Here is a 27,123-nt window from a genome sequence, read left to right as displayed (position 1 = left end):
ATATTTAGTCTTATTGGGAGCGTCATGCGTGCCGGAATGTATTAATATGACTCACGTGCCAGTAAGTACTACATAACTGAAGTTATGAAGTTATTTAGATAGGAAAAACAGTTTTTTAAACGTCCTTGGGTGGGAGGAGTTTTACTCTGAGGAAAACTGTCAACATCACCACTGATTTATGAGAGAGGCTGGGTTTAGGTTGTGTTCAATGGGAAATAATTGTATAAGAACCAGGCTCAGACTATGGCTATTGTCTTTTCGTGTCTATTGGTGATTTTCAAGATTTCTGATTTTCATCTTAAGTGAGAGTCTATATTTTGTCTGTTATTTGTATAATCTCGTGTGTTCACCTTTTTCAAGGAATAAATTATACTTTATCATATCTAAGCCTCGTTCAGTTCAACCCAGATATATTTTTGTGTGTATTATTATAGCCTGTCTCAAAGCTACCGTCACAGGCATTAATAAAACTGGTGGCAGCGGTGGGATTGAACTGGACCTGTATTACAGAGTACTGCGGGATTCTGTAATATAGTGGGAACTCGAGAGTAATTGCGAGTTCCTGGGACTAAAGATATTGAACATACAGTGTACAACATATAACACAAGATATGGCACCACCTCACTGTTCCCCTACTTGTGAGAAGCATTGCCTCCAGAACCAAAGTGCCGGCCATCCGTGTGACTGGAGCCGGGCACCGAGACCGGAGGAGTGTATCAAGTCGGCGCGGGGACCAGCAGCCGGCAAGGCTGAGAGAGAGGCGGCGATCAGTGAGCATGAAACCCGGCAGGCTGAGCAAAGTTCCAAATCTGCAGCCGCTGTAACCATCCAACTGCCCGGAGAGCAGGGAATGGACCCAGCTCAGGGACGGTAGAGACTTGTGGAGGGAGCGGGTGGTCTCGGAGACCACAGAAGTCTTGCACCAGGAGAGGTAACGGCCATTGCTGCGGCCCGTCCATTTTCCCTGAAAGAGCTAGCACTGGTGTGTGCGTTGGGCAAGACGTGGTTCCCAGCGAAATGGACCCAGTTCATGGCGTTGGTGCTGCACCGACCCGCTTACCCCCTCCTAGAGCCCGGCGCTTAAGCAACTCCGCTCTGGACTCAGCAGCCCCTCGCGGGGGGTTGTCCACCGGTGGCGGAGAAGCTCCGTCTGGTGCTACGGCAATGCCAACAAACGGGCCACAATAATGCCCGGTGCCCGGACCGTGCGCGGTCAGGCGAAGAAGCCCCTCAGGGCCAGTGCTCACGAGCTGCAGAAGAGATAACCCCGTTAGCGGTGGAGAGTGGCGGCCACCCATCAGATCCCGGCGACGAGCCGGTGGCGGAGAAGAAGCCACCATTCCAGCATCCTGCCGGCAGCAATTTTATTTGGGGGGAGGGTTGGGGTGTGCGGGAGTGGGAGTTTTAAAATGTTTGGCAGAGTCGGCGATTCCCAGCGATGACCGGAGCCCCAAAATTCACGCCGGCGACCCTGCACCAAAGCCGGGTAATGCTGCGGCAGCTACCCGGGGCTCGCCCATGGCGGCGATGGCAGCGGAAGAGCCGCGATTCCGGCAAAGTGCCGGAGCCCTTTCTGAGTGGGGGGAGGGACAGGGATTGCAGGAGGGTGTTATTCTACCTGGTTGGGATGGAGCCGTGTTACTCCACAAAGACCTGGGACCCTTGTCCTGCACCGTTGTACCTGTACCAAATCCGGGCGCTGTTGCGGCAGCGGCCTGTTGCTTCCCGGCCCAGATGATGCCGGTGGCGGCCACTCCAGTCCCCCTGCAATCGGGACCAACGAAGGCGGCGGTCTCTGCGGGGACCAGCGAGGTAAGCCAGACTAAGTCACAGACTGACACTGACATATTTTTTCCTATGACTGTACCTTGTTGTTTCACTATAGGGGTGACCGGGGGGTGGCAGGAGATAGGGGTACCACAGGAGGGGAATGATGGGCAGCTTGTAGGGCAGCTAGGCTTCCCCATTACCCTGGCGGAGCAGCCAGGGGACTCTCAGTTAAGAGCCCCACTGTTGCAGCCTTGCTATGGGCTGGAGGTATCAGGGGTTGTGGCAAAGTTAGACCACCCCAGGGTTACCTACTGGCCAGGAGCTAAGGTGGGTGCATCTGCACTAGCAACCCTGAGCTCACCTCCGGTAATGGGGGCACAGCTTCAGGGAAGGGGGCTAGCCCCGTTAGCACCCAGCTCTACAGTAGGATTGCCTGGGAGAGGGTTGGGTGGGCCAGTGGGAACCGGGGAGGGAAGGCAGCAAGTGAGCCATCCAGATTTCCCCATTACCCTGGCGGAGCAGCACAGGGACTCTCAGTTATGAGCCCCACTGTTGCAGCCTTGCTATGGGCTGGAGGCATCAGGGGTTGTGGCAAAGTTAGACTACCACCAGATTCCATGCCAGCCAGGAGCTAAGGTGGGTGCATCTGCACCAGCAACCCTGAGCTCCTCTCCAGTAATGTGGAGGCGGTGGCACGGAGATGGCCTCACTCAGGTGTCCCTAGGATTCAGGTTAGGATTAGCTAGGGAGAAGCAGAGTGAGGGAAGGCTGCAGGTAGGTAGCCAGCATCAGATCTCAGTGGGAGAAGAAGGGCTAGTGGTAGCCGGGGAGGGAAAGCAGCAGGTATGGCAGATAGAGTTCCCCATTACCCTGGCAGAGCCGCAGGGGATTCCTCAGATCAGCAACCCCCTGTTGCAGCCTGGCTATGGGCTGGGGGTATCATGGGCAGTGGCAAGCTTGTGCCACCCCAGGGATACCTGCCAGCCAAGAGCTAAGGCAGTTGCATCTGGAGAGGTGCCCCTGAGCTTATCCCTGGTAAAGGGAGACAAGGTCAGGGAGGTATGTGCACTCAGGTAGTTCCAGTGTCTGGGTTAGGATTGCCCAGGGGGGAGAGGAGTTCAGGTGGGCAGCAGGGAGGTAAGCAGCAGGAGTCATCAGCCGGGGCTGAGGTGCCGGGCCTTGGGGAGGCAAGGCAGGGAGACACTGTGGAGCAGGGGGAGATAGGAGGTCAGTGGGGTGTCAGGCAGCTGGCAGAAGCTAGGGATGGGCTAGGTAGGCAGGAGGTCCCTTGTTCTGACTGGCCAGGAGTGACCCCCCTGACAGATTCCCCAGGGTTCCCAGAGGAGGAGCTGTGGGTAGATAGGCAGCCAGGGAGGAGAGTCAAGGGTATAGTGGAGCAGCTACAGGTGGGCACAGGGCCAGGGCAGGTAGGGTCCCTACAGGATAGTGACAAAGCTCTTTCCCAGACTTAGTTGACAGGAAAGCGACGGTCTGTGCTTGATAGCTGGTATCTCGCTGGTGCAGAGACATGCCAGTCTCTGGGCAGTATGCGGCCTGGTCTGCAGAGATGCCCCATCACCATGGACTTGGTTCCCCAGGCACGGGGTGGGGGGCAGAGGGAGGCAAAGGAGAATGCCCGGCGACCACGGTGGAGCCCTGCTCAGCAGGATCTGGACTTCACTGTCCACTGTGGCCAGGACAATGTACTGGACAATGCCGGAGGACAATTTTGCCAGGCCAATCCCTCAGGACTTATTGAATGCTTCAAGGACGCCAGTGTTGTCCCAGTGCCAGGGAAGGCAGCTGGGGCACCAGGCACCCATTGAGCAGGGGAGGTGTCAAGATAGAGGGGATTTGGCCTGGGATTAAAGGGGTTACACCCCATTTGGCCACCCTCTACTCTCACCTGGGAAGCAAGGGGTTAACTGGACTGGGGTCCAGTAATGTGTTTTTGCCTTGCTTCAGCCATCCAACTGTTTATTCCCCTGTATAAATGTATTGTTTATGTGCCAGTGTCTGCACCACACACACACTGGGGCTTAAGGGGTTAATGAGCTGCAGTTTAGGAAAATACAAATATGTGGTGTCTTTTCAGAAATATCTGGGCTTCAATAGGCTTGATTGAAGTTGGGTGTGAAAAGTACAGAGGGGGTTTGGTGTATGTTAACACATCTTGCTGGTAGAGACAGCTAGGCCCATGACTGGGGCATTGGGTGTGAAATCTAGCACCTGTGACAAATGTTCTCTACACAGGAGAACTGCTTCAAAGGATTTATTGACCAGGGGTTATGGGGGCCAGCGGTGCGGTTACCCAAGGAGATATCAGAATGAGTGACCTTATTAAATATAAGAATACCATGAGATGTCCTCGGCTGAACGTGCTAAAAATTAAATATGTGTAACCGGGGGACCGAGCCGCAAATAACGATTACAGACACATGCTGTCTAGCAGGTCCTAAGAGACAGATATTAATATCTTTCTTCATTTTAGTATTACACGGTAATATTTAGTCTTATTGGGAGCGATGCGTGCCGGAATGTATTAATATGTCTCGCGTACCAGTAAGTACTTCTTAACTGAAGTTATGAAGTTATTTAGATAGAAAAAGCAGATTTTTAAACGTCCTTGTGTGGGAGGAGTTTTACTCTGAGGAAAACTGTCAACCTCACCACTGATTTATGAGAGGGGCTGGGTTTAGGTTGTGTTCAATGGGAAATAATTGTATAAGAACCAGGCTCAGCCTATGGCTATTGTCTTTTCGTGTCTTTTGGTGATTTTCAAGATTGCTGTATGAACTGTTTGTCACGATTTCTGACTATTTCACCATTTCCATCTTAAGTGAGTGTCTATATTTTGTCTGTTATTTGTATAATCTCTTGTGTTCACTTTTTTCAAGGAATAAATTATACTTTATCATATCTAAGCCTCGTTCAGTTCAACCCAGATATATTTTTGTGTATTATTATAGCATGTCTCAAAGCTACCGTCACACACGCCCCTTCTGCTATTGGTTCACTGACCTTTAAAGACAGCCTTCCCACAATGCTCCCTGCTGAGCATAGTCCTTCCTGGATGTCACAAGTGTTCTGCCACAAGCCCTAAGGCTTGGCTCTGTTGTGTGCTAATCTCTCTAGTTCTATTCCCTAGTTCACGCAGAGGTCTGTTCCTGTCTCCTGTGCTGAAGCGGAGTACTCTTCATGTTAACTTCAGATCCCTGTTTCCTGAGGCCGGCTGCTAGTTGCACGCAGCGGCCTGTTCCTGTCTCCTGTGCTGAAGCGGAGGTCTCTCCAGTGTTGACTTCAGCTCCCTGTTTCCTGAGGTCTGCTATCCATCTACAGCAGAGCCTATCTACTGGTTCCTGGGGCCTGCTGCTCATTCTCCATTGCAGAGGCCGTGTCCGGGTTTCTGTGCTGAAGCGGAGGATTCTCCAGTGAGTACTTCAGCTTCCAGTTTCCTGAGGCCTGCTGTCTTTCCCTTGAAGAGGCCGGTCTACGAATCCTGAGGTCTGTAGTTCTTTCTATCCTTGCACAGGCCCGCTCTGGACTCTTGCGCTGAAGCACTGGTTTACCAGTGCTGCCTGGTGGTGTGCCCACTCCGGTCTGCCTATCCCTTCCTGAGACCAGTACCATGGGCCATGGTCGCCGCACACGCATAACGCACGCCCGCGCTCACGCTCCTAAGCTGAAGCGGGGAACTTCTGATTACCTGTTGCCGAACTCCTGCTTGAATAACATTTATCCTAATCTCTCCAGTCCTGACCATGGCTTGTCCACTGATGATGCTACCTTCTCCAGTCCCGACCCTGCTACGTACGACAACGAACTGCGCAATCCGGATCAGCCTGTGCGGTCTAAGGTCGGTGCTTTTACAACCCCACCTCAGCCACGCGGTCCGACCCAGGTTTGTGGCGAGCACAACCGTGACAGTTAACCCCTCTAGGGAACATCTTTCCCGAAATCTTCGGACACGCAAGTCTCGGCCGACTTGCAACTGCAACTCTATCGCTCTCTTCACTCTCTTCTCTCTCCTCGCTCTTCTCGCTCTCAACACTGTCATCAATTCTTGTTGAAGCCTCCTCCTCACACAGAATGCCTCCAAACCTAAATTTGCTACGACATCAATTTTGCTCTGAAAGTAAGTATTTCATTGGTATCATTTAAATAGGTAGCCTAATTAGCAACTTGATTTTAAATGAGGACACCTGTGTAGTATAGTATGTAGTATTACATAGTATTGTGAACATTTGTATTGGAGTTATACAAGCAGTCGTTATCGTTTCATTCAGATGTGTTAAACATACAGTATATAAGAAGTTTATCCGAGGTTATCCGAAAATAAAGACCATTCATTCATACACTGTTAATGCTTTAATGCAACACAATATAAATAATAGTTGTTACAAATGACACAATCATGACATTTGTAGCTAACATGTTGAGTAATAAAGGTGTTAAAAATCAATAAGTACTGTTTTGTTTATAAAGAGGTATGGCATAAAATACCATTTGTATTGTATTGTATGTCTTTATTTATAAAGCGCCATTAATGTAAATAGCACTTCACAGTAGTAATACATGTGGTAATTGAATAAATAACAGATAATATAAATAACAGATCATGGGAATAAGTGCTTTAGACATAAACATAACATTAAGGAAGAGGAGTCCCTGCCCCGAGGAGCTTACAATCTAATTGGTAGGTAGGGAGAACGTACAGAGACAGTAGGAGGGAGTTCTGGTAAGTGCGTCTGCAGGGGGCCAAGCTTTATGTATCATGTGTTCAGAATGTTCACAGTGCTATTCGTATACTTCTTTAAGCAAGTGTGTCTTAAGGTGGGTCTTAAAGGTGGATAGAGAGGGTGCTAGTCGGGTACTGAGGGGAAGGGCATTCCAGAGGTGTGGGGCAGTCAGTGAAAAAGGTTTAAGGCGGGAGAGGGCTTTAGATAAAAAGGGGGTAGAAAGAAGACACCCTTGAGCAGAACGCAAGAGTCGGGATGGTGCATAGCGAGAAATTAGGGCTGAGATGTAAGGAGGGGCAGAAGAGTGTAAAGCTTTAAAAGTGAGGAGAAGAATGGAGTGTGACTTGCGGGATTTGATTGGAAGCCAGGAGAGGGATTTCAGGAGGGGAGATGCTGAGACAGATCTAGGAAAGAGTAGAGTGATTCTGGCAGCAGCATTTAGGATAGATTGTAGGGGAGACAGGTGAAAGGCAGGAAGGCCGGACAGCAGGAGGTTTGTGTTTGAGTACTTATTTTGTTATCACTGGAGAATTGCCATTTAAATTAACCCCTTCATAACGTTTGTGGATATATTATCAAGTTCTGAAGATGGATATTATTAAATTTGGATTAATTTAGATTCAATCACGGGTTCTCCTTCGATTCAATTAATGGGGATCAGCTCCATAAACACAAGGGGAGACACACATATTCATTGCAACACCCCCGAACACCCTCGGGGACCACCATGGACCCCCAGGCACCCGCGGGGACCACCCAAGGACCCCCGGAGACCCACAGGGACCACCCGAGGACCCCCGTACACCCACGGGGATCACCCAGAAGCACCCGCTGCCCTCTGGTATCAATGTTGTGCTGAAAAAACACATCACCCCCCCCTGCATATCACCCCCCTGCACATCACCCCCCCTGCACATCACCCCCCCCTGCACATCACCCCTCCTGCACATCACCCCTCCTGAACATCACCCCTCCTGCACATCACCTCACTCCCCTGCTCCTCACTGCACCTCACCCCCCTGCACCTCACCTCACCCCATCACCCCTCCTGCACATCACCCCCCCTGCATATCACCCCCCTGCACATCACCCCCCCTGCACATCACCCCTCCTGCACATCACCCCTCCTGAACATCACCCCTCCTGCACATCACCTCACTCCCCTGCTCCTCACTGCACCTCACCCCCCTGCACCTCACCTCACCCCATGCACATCACCCCTCCTGCACATCAACACTCCTGCACATCACCCCTCCTGCACATCACCCCCGCTGCACATCACCCACCTGCACATCATCCCTCCTGCACATCACCCCTCCTGCAAATCATCCCTCCTGCACATCACCCTTCGCACATATCCATCCCCCTGCACCTCACATATCCCCCTGCACCTCACATATCCCCTTGCACCTCACATATCCCCCTGCACCTCACATATCCCCCTGCACCTCACATCACCCCCTGCACCTCCTCACCTCACATCACCCCCTGCACTCCCCTACACCTCCCCTCACCCCGCTGCACCTCCTCACCTCACATCAGCCCCTGCACTCCCCTACATCTCCCCTCACCCCCCTGCACCTCAGATCACGGCGGCACAGGCAGGACTGCGCGCGCTAGCATGCAGTGGGCACCGGGAGTCCCGCACTGCTAGAGCGTGCAGGCTTGAGAGCTGGCTGAGGGGAGAACGGGCTCGGGTCGTGGCGGAGAGGGAGAGCGTATTCGGGGGAGGGAGAGCAGACTCGGGGGAGGAAGAGCGGACTCGGGGGAGGGAGAGGGGACTCGGGGAGGGAAGAGGAGGAATGGGAAAGCCGCCGCCGTGGGCCGATCTGCGCATGCGCATCCATCTCCCATGTCTGTGCCGGCATGTGGGGGGAACGGCGGCAATTAGGAGCGGCGCCGGCGCTATTGCCGCTGCCGCATGTGACAGCAGGAGTGTGGAGGGAGCGGCGGCCATTACGTTACGTCATTTCCGTTTCACATTTTTGTCTCCATGTCTCCAGTTTTGTCCCATCAAAATTGACTAGGTGCCACTAAAGAAGTTTCACTTCAAAAATTTGCTTAGGTAGCAGTCTGTAATAGTTAACCCCTATATATAGACTGTTAAATTCCAAATCATGTGTCCTTAAGATATTTTAAGATATATCACTCAAATAATAGTAGAACCTGAGCTTTAGACATTTTAATAACTATGTGATTTTAAAGAAATATATATACTGTATATAAAAATCTAATGTGCAAGAAATCTAGATATGTGTAATTAAATGATTCTTGAATGCAAAATAAAGTTTTATTGAATCTCAAATATTGTTTTTCCTGCAAAAAAAGGCATTCAGATTGAACAATTCTAAATCATAATAGCATGTAGATCTTATTAGATTTATGACGTATTGTGACTAATGTTCTCAAATATTAAATTTCTGCATAAATACACATTATTTCACAGGCAAATTAGAATAAATTGTCTGCTGTACTGTGACAGAATGTTTGTTAAAATATATTCAGTCAGGAAGGTAATTGAGCTCATTAAGTCAGTTCTTTGTTTCTTGAACTCATGAACTTCCCAGGTCACAAAGCATTTTTATTGAAATACAGAAGCATACAGCATTTTTATTTTTTTCTCTCATTCCATATTTTAGGGAGGAATATATATCCGTACATGACAAAATCAACATAGAGATTGATTAGTTGTTTCAATAATACAACAATTTGTAAGCTTCTGAGTGTAAGAATAATGATACTATATTTGAATAAAGAATATATTTATGTAAATTAGTCAACAGCAAAAAAATACTGTAGTGCCGACGAGTATTCTAAAACAAATCTGGGGCAATCACTGATTAACAGCGGGGGTCCCTGGCAGTCCCATTCAAACTTAATGGGACTGCCAGGGACACCTGATGTATTATCCTGATGGGCCATTAGTCTCTGCAAAAATGTCACTGAAATGTACCCAGCATGTACCCAGCATGTACCTGGATCTTGTTGTGATAGGCCCAGATTTTCCAAGGCAAGTTTAAGGCACGTTTTAGAATACTCGTCGGCGCACCTTTATAATGGAATGAGTAACCAACAATGATCTGGAATTATGATATCATATTTAAGTTTATGCTGAATAAGAAGAATTACATGTGAAAATAGTAGGGATACAAAACAAAATCACAGAAGGATTTATATGTAGAGTAAGCTCTTTTTTAAAATAATATATATATATCTATCTATATATATATATAGATATATATATACAGCTGCGGCCGCCTTTATCCTAATGTGGCTGTAGCTGCGTCGCTCTGACAAAATGCGGCCAGATGCGGTCTGTTTTCTTTTTTTCTGGAGCGGTTTTCGGTATGTTAGCGCTCGGATTTTTAGCACTGTCTGCCATACTGCAATACCGTCTAAAAATACAGGTGGGCGTTCGCGAGCTGTTGTCTTAAAAGTCTAATAGCAATTCAACCTACAGTACAATACAGTACAGCCATACATTCTCTGCAAGTCTGTGTGAGCGTGCAGTAATTGCAAAATGAAACGCATATCACATTTTCTGCGCATACAGCGCTCTCCCTCTCGCCCCCACACACACACAAGGCTAAAGTACTATTTCAACTTCTTATCTACAGTACACCTCTCCCACATCATTCCTTGGAAAGGATGGCTTTCTGGCTTCAATCTTCCCGAACCTGTCATCACATTCCTGCGTGTACTGTATAACGTACAGAGCCTGGTGTCACATTTCTGCGCATGCGTGTATAACTTCACATTCATTTAGAAGTTCAAGTCTGGAAAAAAAAATGTGTGTATTTTTTTTGGTTAAGTTTCCAGACATGTGCCTGCATAAAAATTCTTGATATTCTGATATTCAATTGGTTCTGTAGCTTTTTAATGCAACACTAGTCATGCACATGCTTTATGTGATTTGAATTTATTTGGGGGGTGGGTGTGGGGATCAAAACATTATGATGACCTGTTGAAAATATTTCTTTCAACGACAGTACAGGTAATCCTTCATGCAGCTTTACCACCCTCCCCCCCCCTTGCACACACACAAGGCTCAAGGATATGATTTCAACTTCTTATCGACATAGACCTTTCATTTTCAAATGGTTGGCTTTGTGTTTTTAATCATCCCGAGCCTGGTGTCACATCTTTGCGCCTGCATGTAATTCTCTTTGGGACCTTGTTGATTATTAATGCGCATGCGTGTATAACTTCACATTCATTTAGAAGTTAAAGTCTGATTTTTTTTTTTTTTTGGTGTGGTTTTTTTGGTTTTGTTTCCAGACAAGTGCCTGCATAAAAATTCTTGATATTCTGATATTCAATTAGCACTCTAGCTTTTTAATGCGACACTAGTCATGCACATGCTTTATGTGATTTGTATTTATTTGTGGGTGTGTGTGTGGGGATCAAAACATACAATGACCTGTTGAAAATATTTCTTGAACGACAGTACAGGTAATCCTTAATGCAGCTTTACCTCCCTCCACCCCGCACACACACAAGGCTCAAGGATTTGATTTCAACTTCTTATCGACACAGACCATTCATTTTCAAATGGTTGACTTTGTGGATTTAATCGTCCCGATCCTGGTGTCACATCTCTGCGCCTGCGTGTAATTCTCTTTGGGACCTTGTTGATTATTAATGCAAAGACCATTCATATGACTCATCCATCCACCCCCCTCCAACACTTTGAGGCTTTGTTTAGGGTAATGAATGAACACGTGTGATAATCCCTTCTGCTATTTAATATGTTAATCATATTAGCCCTTCTTGGCAACTACAGAAACTAGTGTAGACATGTGAGGTTTACAACGTACTGTACTGTTTAGATGAATGTGATTAATATAAATGTGTATCCACACCTTCCCGAATTTAATATGTTTATCTGATAAGCCCTTCTTGGCAACTACAGTAAGTAGTGTTGCCCACCCCTAAGCACTTCACATACAAACCCAAAGCCTTCTTCAAGAATCCCCCCCCACACACACACACACACATTCAAAGTGAATTTAAAGTTCAAAGGAAAAAAAAGAGATTTAAAAAATACCATCATCTGAATCTTGTTTTGATATATTACCAATTTTTGTCATTCTTTCTTTTTCTTTGGGGGCGGGGGGGTTCAATGATTATGATTATCGTGAATGTAATGAAATATTTATTTTATTTTATCAGGAATAAAAAATACAAATAATCATGAATAATACAAAATTCAGTCTTTATCTTCTTTGTACATGTACTGTAGTTCTTCTGTCAGTTGAAAATTGAGGGCCGGTGGATAATCATGGAAGAATGAAAAATACAAATAATCATGAATAATGCACATTTAAAATAATAAAAACAGTAATCAATGTTTTTGTCTTCTTCGTCATAGCCACATTGCAGTCTGTAGTTCATTGAGAGAAGGGGGGTGTGTGTGTAAATGTGTGTACTGTAGATACACTCTACACACAGTTCACACAATTTACACATGATACCCCCCGCCCTTTTTTTTTAGTGCAGCTCTCTGTGAAAACGAAAGGAATAATTAGTGCAGTTACAGTAAGTGCATATAATAGCATTGTGTACAGTATTGCTACTCCATATTGGACTATGCAGTTACTACTATCAAACTACTGTATACTGGAACTACTGTAAAATACTTTGTAACAAGATTGGGAGTGCAGCTCTCTCTGAAAATAAAAAATTAGTGCTGTGAAGTGCATGCTGTATACTGTAAAACAATCTGTGCCATACTCACCTGTATCATACTGTACTTGGTGTGCCTGTACTTACCATACTACAGTACAGTACTGTATCATACTACCTTCCTGATGCATGCCCATTATGCTGTATCACAATGGGCAACACAGTCGCAATATGGTCGATATATTTATTACATCGTTCCACGGTGAGTACATCGTTCCAAAAACTCAGTATGCCTTTCGACAACTCATCCTTTTTGAAGGGTTTCACCACTTTGCGGATATAATCCTTTAGCTGATGCCAGACCATTTCGATAGGATTGAAGTCTGGCGATCTGTCATTGGAGGGGGATTAAAAGGAAAAAAATTAGTTAAAGAGATACACAGTAAACAGTGGGAAAAAATGAGACACGGTTACCGTACTTACTCCGCTGGCGTCTTCACCCAGTTGATATGCATACAAGAATATGCGCAGTTGACGCGGTGTGCTTCGGATCGTTGTCCTGGTAGAAACGGTGACCATCTGGGAATTCACGTGTGATGTATTCCACAGTTTCTGGCATTATTTGCTGTTGGGAAAAAAGCTTTATTCATGATTCCTGTAACAAGAAAAGAAAAGTGCTCAAAATAATGTACACTAGTACAGTACAGTGCATAAGGCAACAGCGTGTGAGTTTGGGCCCTATTTTATCGTCAAAGATGACGATGCATCCTGGTCTACGCCTAGAGATGGCACTCCACAAATGCATCTTAACTGGGTGTTTTGGACGCAGCTTCATAGATATGCGCCCTGTTTTTTACTCCACCAATTAAAAAAAATGTTGATTGTTTTAGATTGTATTGTTAAATGTTTTTACTTACAGTACACCGTAAATGTTTTTTTACTTACTCCACCAATTAAAAATAACGTTGATTGTTTTAGATTGTATTCATACAGTCAATGTTTTTACTTACACCATACACCTGTAAATTTTTTGACCTGCTATACTTCAATAAAAAAAATGCTGCTTGTTTTAAATTGTACTCTTAAATGTTTTTACTTACAGTACACCATAAATGTTTTTTTACTTACTCCACCCACCAATAAAAAAAATGTTGATTGTTTTAAATTGTTTCATTGTGTCTCCTTGGGAGGGGAAGGGTGTTTAACTGGTACTGTCGAAGTGTGCAGGATTACGGTACAGTAGTTACTGTAGTAAACACAAGAATTTTGCGTTTCAACAAGGTTCCATGAGGCATACTGTACAGTACTGTACTGTATAATGTAGGCATGCGCATTATATCAAAACAGTATTAAAATGCATTATTAGTATTAGTATTATTATTAGAATACACATACTGTAATACATGTACAGAATAAATGCATACTTTTTATTTTCGGGGTTTATTATACAGTATGTAAAAAAGTATTGTACTGTATACTTTATGAAAAAAACAGCATACTGTTTCAGGTTTTCTATAAAGCTCACAGTTATTCTATCCTAATCAATAAAAATGGCACTGATTCAGATTCAGCAGTGTGCAAGCATCGTTACAAAAAGCGATATTCATCGAAATCCCTCCATTTGCCGTTCGCAGCGTGATGACAAAGTTTATTTTCTGAGGAAGAAAAATAAAAGTATTACTGTATCCCGCAGTCCCCTCGGTCAGTCCCAACAATAATTTTCTCTGGGGGCGTCACTTGTTCACATACACGCATGTGCCTAGATGTGATGAGATGCATACAGTATTGTTACGATTGTGCTCGCCACAAACCGGGGTCACGCTCACTTATTATTATGTCAAAATCTTGGTACAACACACGGGCGGCATCTAGAATCTGATCTAGAGTCTTACGATCTGAAGTGGAAAAAACAAGGTGCCGTTGGGAGAGCAGGGCCTGTTGAGACTTTCTTTCCACTTTAAATTGCTGAGATCTTGTAAGGAGTTCTTTACGAATCAGTCTTTCCTGAGGGGTTAAAACTTTAGCTTGTCCAGGGTAGGAAGGGAGCGACGATATCAGGGATACACCAAAAAATAAAGAACATATAATAGTGCAATAAATCAAAACAATCTGGATAGCAAGAAAACTTGGCTCTTTAGCAATGCCTACTTACAGCAGGTCAGAATTAAAACAGCATTGTCTACACAACTGGTAGAAGTGGATCAGGATCTTCCGAATCAGCACTGGTTTTCAACAGGGAATATGGTCAGATCAGCTCTCAGACGGGAGATGTTGTAAGGTGGATATTATGCAAAACAAGGGCAGACCATGGTACAGATCGAAATAAAATTTATAGTTGAAAAGCAACAAAAGGCATAAGAATCGTACTCACAATAAGTACATTAGACATGTACACGTAATGTTTTACTTGAGGCAAAGGAGTGCCGGACCCGTGTGGTACAGCTATCAGCTACTCTTCTCCGTTACTCGCATCAGACCGTGTGGAAGATGGCGTCTGACGTCACATCCGGAACGGCAGTGACGACGTCCGGTCCGGTCGAGGAGCTCTGGAGGCGGGCAGTGAGGGAACACGGCAACTCAGGGAGCCTTCAGTTCAAAGGCAGCTGCAACTGTGACTGGCTCTACGCGTTTCGCTGTCAATGACAGCTTCCTCAGGAGCACGAATAATACCCCTAATGGGTTTTTAGCAGTATATATAGGGTATACACTTAATTAATTCAATCAATCAATTTAATACACACACCGGTTCTCCGTAATTAGACGGACATAACTCAGTGGTCAAAAAAACGACGCAACATAATAATTTATTTATTCAATATATTAATTAAAAATCCAAAATTAAAAAACTCAATAGTAAAAGAAAATATAAGATAAAAAAGCTTTTGATCATGCAACTCATGATAAGCGGGAGAGAGAAAAAGATGAAAACATGAATTAGTATCAACATATTTAAAAGCACTAATAAAAACACAATCTGCTAAAAAAGATAATATTTAAAAAACTTAAAATATACAATTAAATAAAACGAAGATCTTAGTATAATATGGAAGGGACTGATAGGAACCATATCAAATCGGAGAGGTCACAATTAGGAGACCAATCTGAGTAAAGGGTGCATTATGTAAGAAAAGGGGCCAACTCAAAATCAGCATTGAGGCCGTTGGGTATTAAGGTGTTAAGTCTGTGTATCCAATACATCTCACGTTTACTCAGATCTATATCCCTACTGCGGCCTCTCCAATGTTGTAACACATTTTCTATGACAGTAAACTTTAAACCTTTGATATTTGAATTATGATACTTGGCAAAGTGTTTTGACACACTATGGGCCTTATTCAGAGAACATTCATAAAAAAATTCGCCACGGAATTTAAAATGAATGTTTTTTGGGCGTTGCTATCACGGTATTCAGAAAGGCTCGAATACCTGTGATAGCAGAATGCCCAAACCTGGCGAGTTGCTGCCAGCGAGAGCCTCGAGCCTCTGCAAAGGCAAAAAACAGCGATTCATTTCTGCTGCAGAGAGAGCTGCTCTGAGAGAGCCGCCTCTCCCAGCGGAAATGGAGCCCGAAAATTATTAATTTTAATATATATTCCTTTAATAGTGTAGAGGTGCAGGGGGTCTCCGGAGCTGAACCACGTTGGTTTTATGTCCGGGGACCCCTGCTTCCTGAGATACAGGCCTCTTTATGGGGTGCCGGTATCTCCTATGCAAGGAAATGTCCCGGTCACGTGGGCAAGCAACTCAAAATGAATAGTAACACTAACCAATGTAAACAATGAATTAATCCTACATTAATTAATGTAACCATTAAAAGACAAATAAATACATTAAAACTATCTCTGAAGTATCCATAAAACACATTAGCTAACATAATATAACTTTAAGTACAAGCGAACACCAATCGCAAACCTTTTAATACATTAACCATAAACAAACAATCACTTCCACATCATTAAATGCAATAACAAGCGAGAAATGCCCCCCAAATATTGGCATAATAATGTATTAATCTGTACCCGAAAGAGGTACAGATTAATATATTATCAGTTAATGTGCCTCCCCCAAAAAATCAAAAAACACACCCAAAAAATAAATGCAAAAAAAAAAATTAAGTCTGCACATGGTTTTAACAGCCAATCAGGTGGCTGTTAACCATTGTGAGGGTAAATGTGACGTCACAAGCCATATTTAAGGCCGTGACGCCTCATTTGAGCCCAAGAAGCCGACGAGACAGCATCGGCTGGGATTTAACATGGGGTTTTATGGATTGACAGATGAAGAAAGAAGATAAAGAACAACAAGAAATGGTTACAGATGAAGATAGAAGACGGTGAGTAAAGAAAGAAAAAAGAAGTTTGGGGTACCTGAGCCGGATCCTGATGGATGATGGCATCGGATGCTGTTGGAGGGCTTCAAGGTACGTGAGCTTCCTGTTACCCCGGGAGTCGGAGGGCCACCGCTTCTAATGGTAAGTAAGATATTCTATGTTTGTAAATGTCTCTTTTTACAGGTCTATTTTTTGGGTGTGTTTTTTGATTTTTTGAGGGAGGCACAATGACTGATAATATATTAATCTGTACCTCTTTCGGGTACAGATTAATACATTATTATGCCAATATTTGGGGGGCATTTCTCGCTTGTTATTGATGTGGATGTGATTGTTTGTTTATGGTTAATGTATTAAAAGATTTGCGATTGGTGTTCGCTTGTACTTAAAGTTATATTATGTTAGCTAATGTGTTTTATGGATACTTCAGAGATAGTTTTAATGTATTTATTTGTCTTTTAATGGTTACATTAATTAATGTAGGATTAATTCATTGTTTACATTGGTTAGTGTTACTATTCATTTTGAGTTGCTTTAGGGATTAATTGGTTTGATTGGGTAATGGTTTAATTAATTCATTGTTGATGTTGTAATTGCTTCTATTGATTGGATTAGCTGGCTACTGATTTTATTTAGTGAAGTGTGTTTTTTGGGAGTAAAGTTAGGTTTTATTACTGTGTGTCTTGTGTATTACAGTATTTTTATTAGGGTGCCCATAGAGTGCTATAGAGGCTTATCATGCCCATATTATTATTATATGGGTATGATGTATCACTATACTACTCAATGGGTATAGGGTTGGTATAGTCAGTCTGGGGTGGGTGCTTAGGCCTCACGAGTGAGTGAAGGAGGTATTAGCCCTAAGGATGGGTGTTTAGACTTTGCGGGGGTAGCGGTTGGGTTAACCCCTTTATGACCTTAGCGGTATTAACCGCTAAGGTGATGAAGGGGTTAACTCCCCCCGCAACCCCCCCGCAATGCCTAAACAGCCACTAAGGGCCAAATTCCCCCTTCACCCACCCCCGATAGCCACAGTATTGCATTGTACTGTATGTTTATTACAGTAAGCCTGGCACGGGTGTTTAACCCCTTCATTGCCTTAGCGGTTAGCCGCTAAGATAATGAAGTTGCTGTACATTTATGTTTCCTGCCTCGGATGCATGCCGGGGGGGTCCGGAGCTGCTATTAATGGCTATCAGTTCCGGAGACCACCGGCATCAATCCGAGGCAGGAAAGGGGCCTGATTTCTTCTAAGTCCCGACCCATCGCAGCTCATCGAGGCCATCTCCCCACCAATTGTCCAACAATTTTGTGGGGAATTGGATTTGGGGAGAAAATCATTTTTTAGGACTGCGATAGGCCGCGACACCCGACTCGTGGGTGTCTGAATAGCGGGAGTTTATCAACCCTCCGAAAATGGTCGATAAGGGCCTGATCGCTGCTCAGTCAGCGAATTTCGGACGGAGATAAAATTTTGCGTCGATACAGGCCGTTATCGAGCACTTATCGAGGCTATCTGAATACGAGTAGCCATTTTGGTCGATAAGTGCTCGATAAGGGCCTTATCGAGGCTTTCTGAATAAGGCCCTATGTGTCAATATGCCTCTTCTAATGTTACTTAAGTGTTCTACAATACGTGTTCGAATTGCTCTTTTAGTTTTTCCCACATATTGTAGCCCACAAGGGCACTCTAATAAGTATATGACGTATTCTGTATAGCAATTCGTGTATTGTTTAATTTTTAAATTTTCTTTGCTCTTATTACACATAAAGTTCTTTTTGTCTAATTGTTTATGTTCACATGCCTTGCATGTTGAATATCCAAAAAAAACCTACAATGCTTTGAAGCCATCCTTTGTTTTTGGTTTCTACTTTTTTCAAAGCACTTGGAGCAACAATGTTTTTTAAATTTTGAGCTTTTTTAAAAATTATTTTAGTATGTTCTGGAAGTGAGCTGTGTAAAATTGGATCTCTTTTTAAAACATGCCAGTGCTTCCGGATGATTTTTGTAATATTATTAGATTCTTTATTAAAAGTAGTCAGAAAAGCTGTATCAAATTGATTCTTTCTGTTTTTTGCTGTTATTCTTGTTTCATCCTTAGGTTCCAACAAATATTCTCTATTTAATAGTTTAGCTTTATTAAATGCTACGTCTAAAATCTCTTTTTTGTAATGTTTTTGAATAAATCGTGACTCAAGTGTTTTACACTGTTCCATAAAGACCATAAAGACTACTTCCTCTATACAGTTTCTACGCATTCTTCTATATTGGCTATAAGGTACATTGTCCATCCACTGATGATGATGGCAGCTGGAACGTAGGATATAATTATTACTATCCACATTCTTAAAGTATGACTTTGTTTTAAGATACCCCTCTTCAATATATATCACTATATCTAGATAATTAATCGAAATTTTGCTTGTATTAGAAGTGAATTTAAGATTCATCATATTGTTGTTTAGATCCGCAATATATTGTTCCAGATCTGCTTGTTCGCCCTGCCAAATCATAATGATATCATCAATGTAGCGACGCCATAGGACAACACCCTCCCCCAGCATGCCATTGGGCCAGATGTTCTGTTCCTCCCAAAAACCCATGAACAGGTTTGCATAGCTGGGGGCGAATCTCGTTCCCATGGCGGTGCCACATTTCTGAATATAAAAGGTGTCCTCAAATAGAAAATAGTTTTTGTCCAGAGGCACACTGTTGAGAGTGACACAGAGAGGGTGAGAGACGCTGCTGCTATACTGATCTGGAGGCACACACAGACAGCCCTGTGAGAGACTGAAAGGGGAACTGCTGCAGTGTGGCAGAGGACAGCATTGTGGCCGCAGTAGTCCATTGAAGAGGGACTTTTTGGCGATTCCATCCGCCCCCAGGAGTACATTTCCGGCAGCAGGTTGATCGACGGCTCCAGGAGAATAAGCAAGTCGCACGGAGCGACGCACTTCCGGTTTCAGGACTGTGGAGCTTCCTGGATACCACGTGTTCGACGGAGCTGCAGCCGGTCTAAACTCTACTCTGTATTGTATATTTGTCCAAAATAAATGCTATACTTTCTAAAATAAATTCCGCCTGTGAAACATGCAGTTCTGTGTCCTTATCCAAATAATGTTTTATAGCTTCACATCTTAATTTGTGTACAATGGATGTATACAAGGAAGATACATCTATGGTAGCTAGAATATAGCAGCCTGGGACATAGGTACAGTAAAACATTTACCGACCGACCTCAACAGCGCGGTCCGGTTTTGTGGGGCCAAGCATACTGTTACGATTGTGCTCGCCACAAACTGGGACTGGACCGCGGGCTGAGGTGGGGTTATATAATCACAGACCTTAGTCCACGCAGACTGATCCGGAGTGAGCAGTTCGTAGTCGTACGTAGCAGGCTCAGGATTGGAGAATCTCAGAACATCCAGGGGGAGCATATATTGGGTTGAGAAAACAAAACAAGATACACAAATATAAGTGCAGACGTATCACAATCAGTGGATAAAAGTGGCAGTGTCTTGGCTCATATAGCTGTTCTACTCACAGGACTAAAGTGTATATATAAGCAGTTGGCAAATAGGGTTGCCACCCTTGATGGTATAAAGGCACCGGACCCCCTATCGATACTCCGTCAGCATACTGCACCGACACACTTTATTCGAGCAAATACCCAGTATGTACCTGGCAGATACCTGGAATGCGCCGCTCCTCACCTCTGACAAGCCCCGTTGCGTTTGCCTTCCCAGCCTGGGTTCATGCCTGGCTGACTGGCGGCTGATCTGTTAAATGATAATGATTAGGATTTAATAGGCTGCAATGCTTCGCGTGTCTACCAGATGGCATAAATTCATGAATTGTAATGCAGTATATATATATATACTGTGCAGTATTGCAGCCAGCGGGAATAAAATGCTTCAATCCCTGCCTGGAAAATACCTCAATGCACTCGGGCAGAAAACAGTCACAAACCTCAATACACCCGGGTATACCCGAATTCGTGGGACTAGCCGAGCTCGAATAAAGTGTGTCGCCAGTGTATACCGCATGTATAAAGAGAGAGAAAACTACATAGTGCGATCAATAATGTAAACTTTATAAAAAATGAATGGGTAAAAAATGCGCACTTACAATGTGCTAATATAATAAAAGCATTGGTCACAAATTGTGAGTAGGAGATGTCCCGAGCAGCTCACCGCCTCCCTGGGTCATCAGGCTGGATGCCACGGCACTGTATCCACGATCGGAGCCTCCCTCTGTGCGCCCGTCTGATCCTCTGACGTCACGGCTGCAGGTTAGGTTCAGCTACGGGTCGCCTCCAAGACCAAATTAGGTCTGCACGATATAAATGGAAGAATCAGAGCCTACCATTAAAAAATGTATGATATACGAATGACATTTCATTTACAGTGAATATGAGAACATATATAGCAAGATAAACATGTTGAAAAATGGACATAGCAACATCGTGTTATACTAGCACTATAGAGACTTGCTGCCATTATGGGATGCTGATCTGAAACGAGAAGCAGGTAAAAGAACGAGGGAAAACAGAGACAAGGCTAAACAATATTACTGTACAGTATCCAGTGACACTAGAGTTGAACTTTGTTTGTTCATGTGATTTAAACCGACATGCCTTACAGTTGGTACAGCCAAAAAAAACTTTTTTATTTAGCCACATATTATCCTTAGATTTAGCCTCCCTGAGTGCACTAGGGGCTAATTTGTTCTTGAGATTGCATGCTTTGGTGAAAATTACATTCGGTCTTTCAGGAATACTAGGGCCAAGAATGGGATCGTTTTTGAGAATATCCCAATGTTTGGAAATTATACTTCTCACTTTTCCAGCATCCCTACTGTATCCTGTTAGAAATGCAAAATCAAATTTATTGTTCCTAATTGTGTCCTTTTTTTTAGGTACCAACAAATCGCCTCTCTGAACTCCCTCTACCTTTTTCCTCACTGATTCAATTTTATCCTCACTGTAATGTTTTTCAGAAATCTCTTTTTGATTTTTACAGATTGTGACTGGTATTGTTCTATATCTGTACAGTTTCTTCTTATTCTAGTGAACTGGCTTGACGGTACGTTATCCATCCATCTGGGCAAATGGCAGCTGTCTCTCCTAATAAAGTTGTTCTTGTCTATTTCTTTGAAGTATGTCTTTGTTTTTATTGTTCCTTCTTCAATATATATGTTCAAATCTAAAAAATTAATTTGTGTGTGACTCCATTCACTCGTGAATTGTAAATTATATGTGTTAACATTCATACTTTCAATAAATTTGATTAAAGTGTCTTCACCGCCCCTCCAAATAAAAATAATATCATCTATGTAGCGGCGATAAAGGACAAGATTCGCCCCTAGCTCACCCTCCACCCAGATGTTATCTTTCTCCCAATCTGACACGAATAAATTGGCGTAGCTTGGAGCGAATCTCGTCCCCATCGCCGTCCCACATTTCTGCAAATAAAAATTCTGTGCATACCAAAAATAATTGTGCTCCAATATGAATTTTATACTTTCAATCATAAAGTCAATTTGTGATTCTGGTAGGCTATCATCTGTTAGTAACACACGCCTGACTGCTTCACATCCCTGTGTGTGTTTGATGACTGTATAGAGAGAAGCTATATCACACGTGACTAATATAAAGTGTTCTTCCCACTTCACCCCACTCAATAAGTTGAGTATATCAACAGTATCTTTCAAATAAGCCCTTTGTTTCACCACGTGTGGTTGCAAAATGGTGTCTATGTATAACGAGAGGTTGGCAGTTAGTGAGTCAATCCCCGAGACTATTGGTCTTCCTGGGGGATTGACTACACTCTTATGGATCTTGGGAAGGAAATAGAAGACCGGCATCTTAGCTTTATTTTGATACAAGAAATTGTATTCCTTTTCATCAAGTATGCCGGTCTCCTTCCCCCCTATCCAACAATGTCTTAAGTTCTTCTGTATAAGAATTAATAGGGTTAGAGGACAATACGGTGTAGGTGTTGGTATCTCCCAATAGTCTAAGTGCCTCTAATTCATAATTGACCCGATCCATAAGTACTATCCCCCCCCCCTTTATCTGCCTGTTTGATGACCAGTTCATGGTTCTCCATGAGTTCCTTAAGGGCCTCCTTCTCATCTTTGGTCAAGTTTTCTGATCTCTTATTGCCCTTATCCTTAAGATCTGAATCTAGGGTTTCAAAGTCCTTAGTGACCATCTGAAAAAAGACATCCAAATGGTTGCCAGTGGCAAAAAGGGGGTAAAAGGTGGATTTAGGTTTTAATACTGTATGGATAAATTTTCTCTCCTCTTCTACCACTGGGGGCACTACTTTTGTGTTGTTGTGCTCTATGTGTCTCCCCAAAAAATATCGTTTCACAGTGAGTTTCCTAAGGATGTGTCTTCATTGGTGCGAAAGATAGTCCTTTTGATAGAACACTATTTTGTGTGTCTGATAGGGATATATTACTGAGATTAAAGACATTTTCAACATTTATTTTGCGCTCCTTTTGTTGTCTCGTGTGCTTTCGTCTACCCCTCTTTCCTCTGAGAGTCTTCCTCTTTTTGAGCTGCCCATTGATCCTTTCTGTGTCTGAGGTTGCTTGTGACTTGGATCCCACAAATTGGAAGGGCCCTCTGCCCCTAAAAAAGAGGAATCTGTGCTATTTTGTTTTTTAAGATCTTTCTTATCTTTATTTTCCTTTCTCTCTTTGGAATCTAAGGAGTTAGTTCTATTTTGCTGCTTTCTTGTCCTGTCTTCATCTCTTTTATCTTTTTTTGATTGATTAATAGGAGTGTAGTTCGCTCTGTCTCTACCTCTATATTCTTCTTTTTTCGGTGAGTATTGATTATCCCTAGTGGTTCTATCTCTTATCTGATATTCAGATCTCTCTTCCCCTTCCCTCTCTGTATGTGATTTCTCACTCTCATAATTGGTGTGTCTCTCCCCACGTTTGTCCTTTCTATAGTCATGTTTGTAATATTTTTTAAAAGTTCTATTTTTATTCCAACTTCTTTGTTCCCCCTTTCTGTAGTCTTCCTCATCTCTATGTAATTTCTGGGTTTTGTTGTTATCAGTATCTCTTTCTAGGGTCTCTAATTTTCTTTGTAGTGCAGTGTCTTTTTCTTTGAATTCTTTGGTGTTTTCAAAGGGGGTTAATTTATCTTTTATTTCATTCATTTCTTCATCTAGTAGTTTAAGATGTACCTTTTGTTGTTTTATTACTAGGTCAATCAACCCATGGGAACACCTATCAAGTAATTCATTCCAACTTGCTAAGAAAGCCTCATCCTCTAAATCAAAGGATGGCTTCTTAAGCACTCTCAGTCCTCTAGGTATAATATCACATTCTTTATATTGTTGTAAAAACACAACGTCTAACCACTTTTTTGTATCTCTTATCATTAATCTCTCAAGTTTGGTAAACTCATTGGTTATCATATTATCCACATTGTCATCATTAGAAACTTCCACATCTGGTGTTTTATCAAAATTAATCTTTCTTAATAGTCTTTTAGAAAACACATTAACATTATTAGTGCAGGTGTCCATAGTGAAAAGCGTGCAGCCCACTCACCCAAAAAAACAGCCAGTACTTGTGTAAACAGGTGAACAAAAAGGCACGAACAGCTTAATAAGAAGTGAATAAATAATAATAGTGTAAATGATGAAATTAAATAAATGTGATGACCAAAAAACCCCCAGCTCAAACCTCACTGGTGGGACCTGTTTCACGGGTTCCAAAGTTTAGAAGTATCTCAGAACATCCAGGGGGAGCATATATTGGGTTGAGAAAACAAAACAAGATACACAAATATAAGTGCAGACGTATCACAATCAGTGGATAAAAGTGGCAGTGTCTTGGCTCAGGATTGGAGACGGCAGCATCGTCGTTATTCAAGCAGGAGTTCGGCAACAGGTAGTCAGAAGTACCCAGCTTCAGCTTAGGAGAGTGAGTGCGGGAGTGGCCTCTGTGCCAGGAGAAGGCTCAGCCCATGATGCCGGTCTCAGCAGGGGGAGACAGCAGACTGGCCGAAGTACACCATGGGGCAGCGTCGGGGAAAACCAATGCTTCAGCACAGAAGTCCAAAGCAGGCCTCTGCATGGAGAATAGCAGCAGACCCCAGGAAACGAAGGGTAACCTCTGCTGGGGAGAATGCAGCAGGTACCAAGAACCAGTGCTGGCTAAACAGCGCTTCAGCACAGGAGTCAGGATCAGGCCTCTGCGTGGAGAGTAGCAGCAGACCTCAGGTTACTCAGGAAACACAGGCCTCTGCATGGAGATTAGCAGCAGGACTCAGGGTACTCAAGCCTCTGCATGGAGATAGCAGCAGGCCACAGGATACTCAGGCCTCTGCATGGAAAGTAGCAGCAGGCCTCAGGAAGTCAGGAACTACTAACGAGTGTAGAGAGGTTAGAACACAAGGATACAAGCCAGGCGGCTTGTGGCAGAGACAGTAACGTCCAGAGAAGGATTATGCTCGGCAGAGAGGGATTGTGGGAATGCAGTACTTAAAGGCCAGCGGGCCAATCTCAGGAGGAGGGTATGAGGGAACTGCTCCAATGACTGAATACAAGGCTAGGTTGCAGTGATAGCCCGCACAGCTGCTGTTTATTGCAAAGAGTGAATTTAGTGAGAACAACAGCATCCTGCAAGGCTACGAGAAAAGCCAGGAGTGGATTCCTCACAGTACCCCCCCCCCTTCAGGGAGACCTCCGGACGAACATGAATACTCATAGAGTTGGGGGACCTGGAATTATTCATGAACTGTCTAGGATTGGGGGTAGAGTCGTGGTCCAGCGACTCATGGGCACTCCTTTGCGTACCCCCAACCCCTGGTGAGAACTGCGGCCAGACAGGGCCATCCATAGGTCTCGGGGATATTGAGTTGTTCCTAAAGTGCTTTAGGTGGGAAGGGGATTTGAAACCGAGCAGTTCATTGGCGAGTCCTGTTCTAGGATATGAGAGTGGTGGCACAGACATTTTTGGTATTGGGCTCGCCATGCGAAATGACTTGTAAATCCAGATCTGTGTAGAAGGAGGCGTTTCCAGAATAGAAACGGCAGAGGTACCCCAGCTGGGTGCCCGGTCCCTAGTAATAGTACCAGAGTACGGGCCAAGAGGCACTGATAATTGATCCTATAATGAAGGATCCTTTCCTCAAACGATTTTCCAGGTAGTGCCAGGTATAGGTATGATAGATGACAAGGCGAGCGGTAAACCAGGTCTAGGGACCAAAATCTTGGGGTACGAACAGGGGATTTCCAACACAGGGGAAACAATAGGTACTGCAGAAGGTTCCAAGAGAGACAACCATGAGTTCGCAGCGGCAGAGAACCAATCAACAGTGGCGCTCCCAAATACTGTAGAACCCTCAGTGAGGGATAGTTTTGTCTGGGGAGTGGAGATCACAAAGTCCAAGGCAGCATGTAATGTTCTAGAGACAATAGGGAGAGAAGCCCCATACTTAAAATCATTCTGGGGTACTTCAGGGACCACCAAATGGTCAGTGAAAAGAAACTGCACTCCCGCACTGGGGATTTGGAGCGCAGCAAGGGTTACTTCAGATTTGGCACCAGAGTCCGGGGAAGGTATGCTGGTCTTTGCAGAGATTAGAACAACCGCATGATGCAATGAACTCCAAGGGCATCATACTTGTCATTGGAGTGGGAGTAGGAATAGGCTCTGGAGCTTTAATATCTGGAACTTGAGAAACAGGCAGTGCTGGGGCAGTGGAGGGGGGGAAGCCAATGTCTGGAGTAAGAAGTTCAGAGTCTGTAACAGGGACATCTGGCACTGCAGGGGCACTGGTAGGAGGAGAACTAGTGTCAGGAGCTGGTGCCTGGGAATCAGTGACGGGTACTGGGTAAGTTAGAGAGTTAATAAGCAGTAAGTTGGGACCGGGGAAACTCTTAATAGCAGAAACCTTAGAAGAAAAAAGAGTCTTATCCAAAACTGCAAGGGCCCTAACAGGGGTACTTGTCATGACAAAATCAGAAATAGGTATGTTTACTAGTGCGAAAATTCTGATAACGAAACTGCTAGTCAGTGATGTGGGTATCTGGGTTTCATTAGTGAGAAAATCAGATACATTGGAAAGTGACTTAGAATCAATCCCGAGAGTTCTGGGTCTACTGGGCACGTGTTCTAACCTTAGCATAGATTAATCCAAAGGTTGCTGGGGTGACCTTAGAAGCCGTAAGGGGAGACTCAGAGCGTAGTAAGGGATCGGGGCAGATAAGCTGATCTCTGAAGTGATAGCCTGAGGGGCCGTAGAAGGGGGGCTAATAGCTGTCACAGGTTCCAAGGAGACAGACTTAGAGTAAAGGACAGGAATAGCAACACTCTGAGACAGAGGAGGAAAAGCGTTGGGAACAGGCATAACAGATAGGAGAAACAGAAGTGAGCTAGGGAAGGCTGCTTCTACAACAGCTGATTTAGTAGCGGCAGGGCTTAACTCAGCGGCTGCTGGAGTACTTTTAACTACAGTAAGAGGGGACTGCAGGTTTACAAAATCAGGGGTAGAGGGAGTTTTAGATTTGAAAACCTGATCCTCCAAAAAGGAGGGGCCTGACTGTAATTGTACTAAGGGAGCAACAACACATATGCTGGTCTCAGAAGGGTTCACTTGGGAAGGGGCAAAGTGTGCACAGTTCGC

Source organism: Ascaphus truei, chromosome 1 (assembly GCF_040206685.1).
Source record: "Ascaphus truei isolate aAscTru1 chromosome 1, aAscTru1.hap1, whole genome shotgun sequence".
Taxonomy (NCBI): Eukaryota; Metazoa; Chordata; class Amphibia; order Anura; family Ascaphidae; genus Ascaphus; species Ascaphus truei.
The sequence above is the reverse complement of the archived record's forward strand: the minus strand, read 5'-3'. Positions refer to the sequence as shown.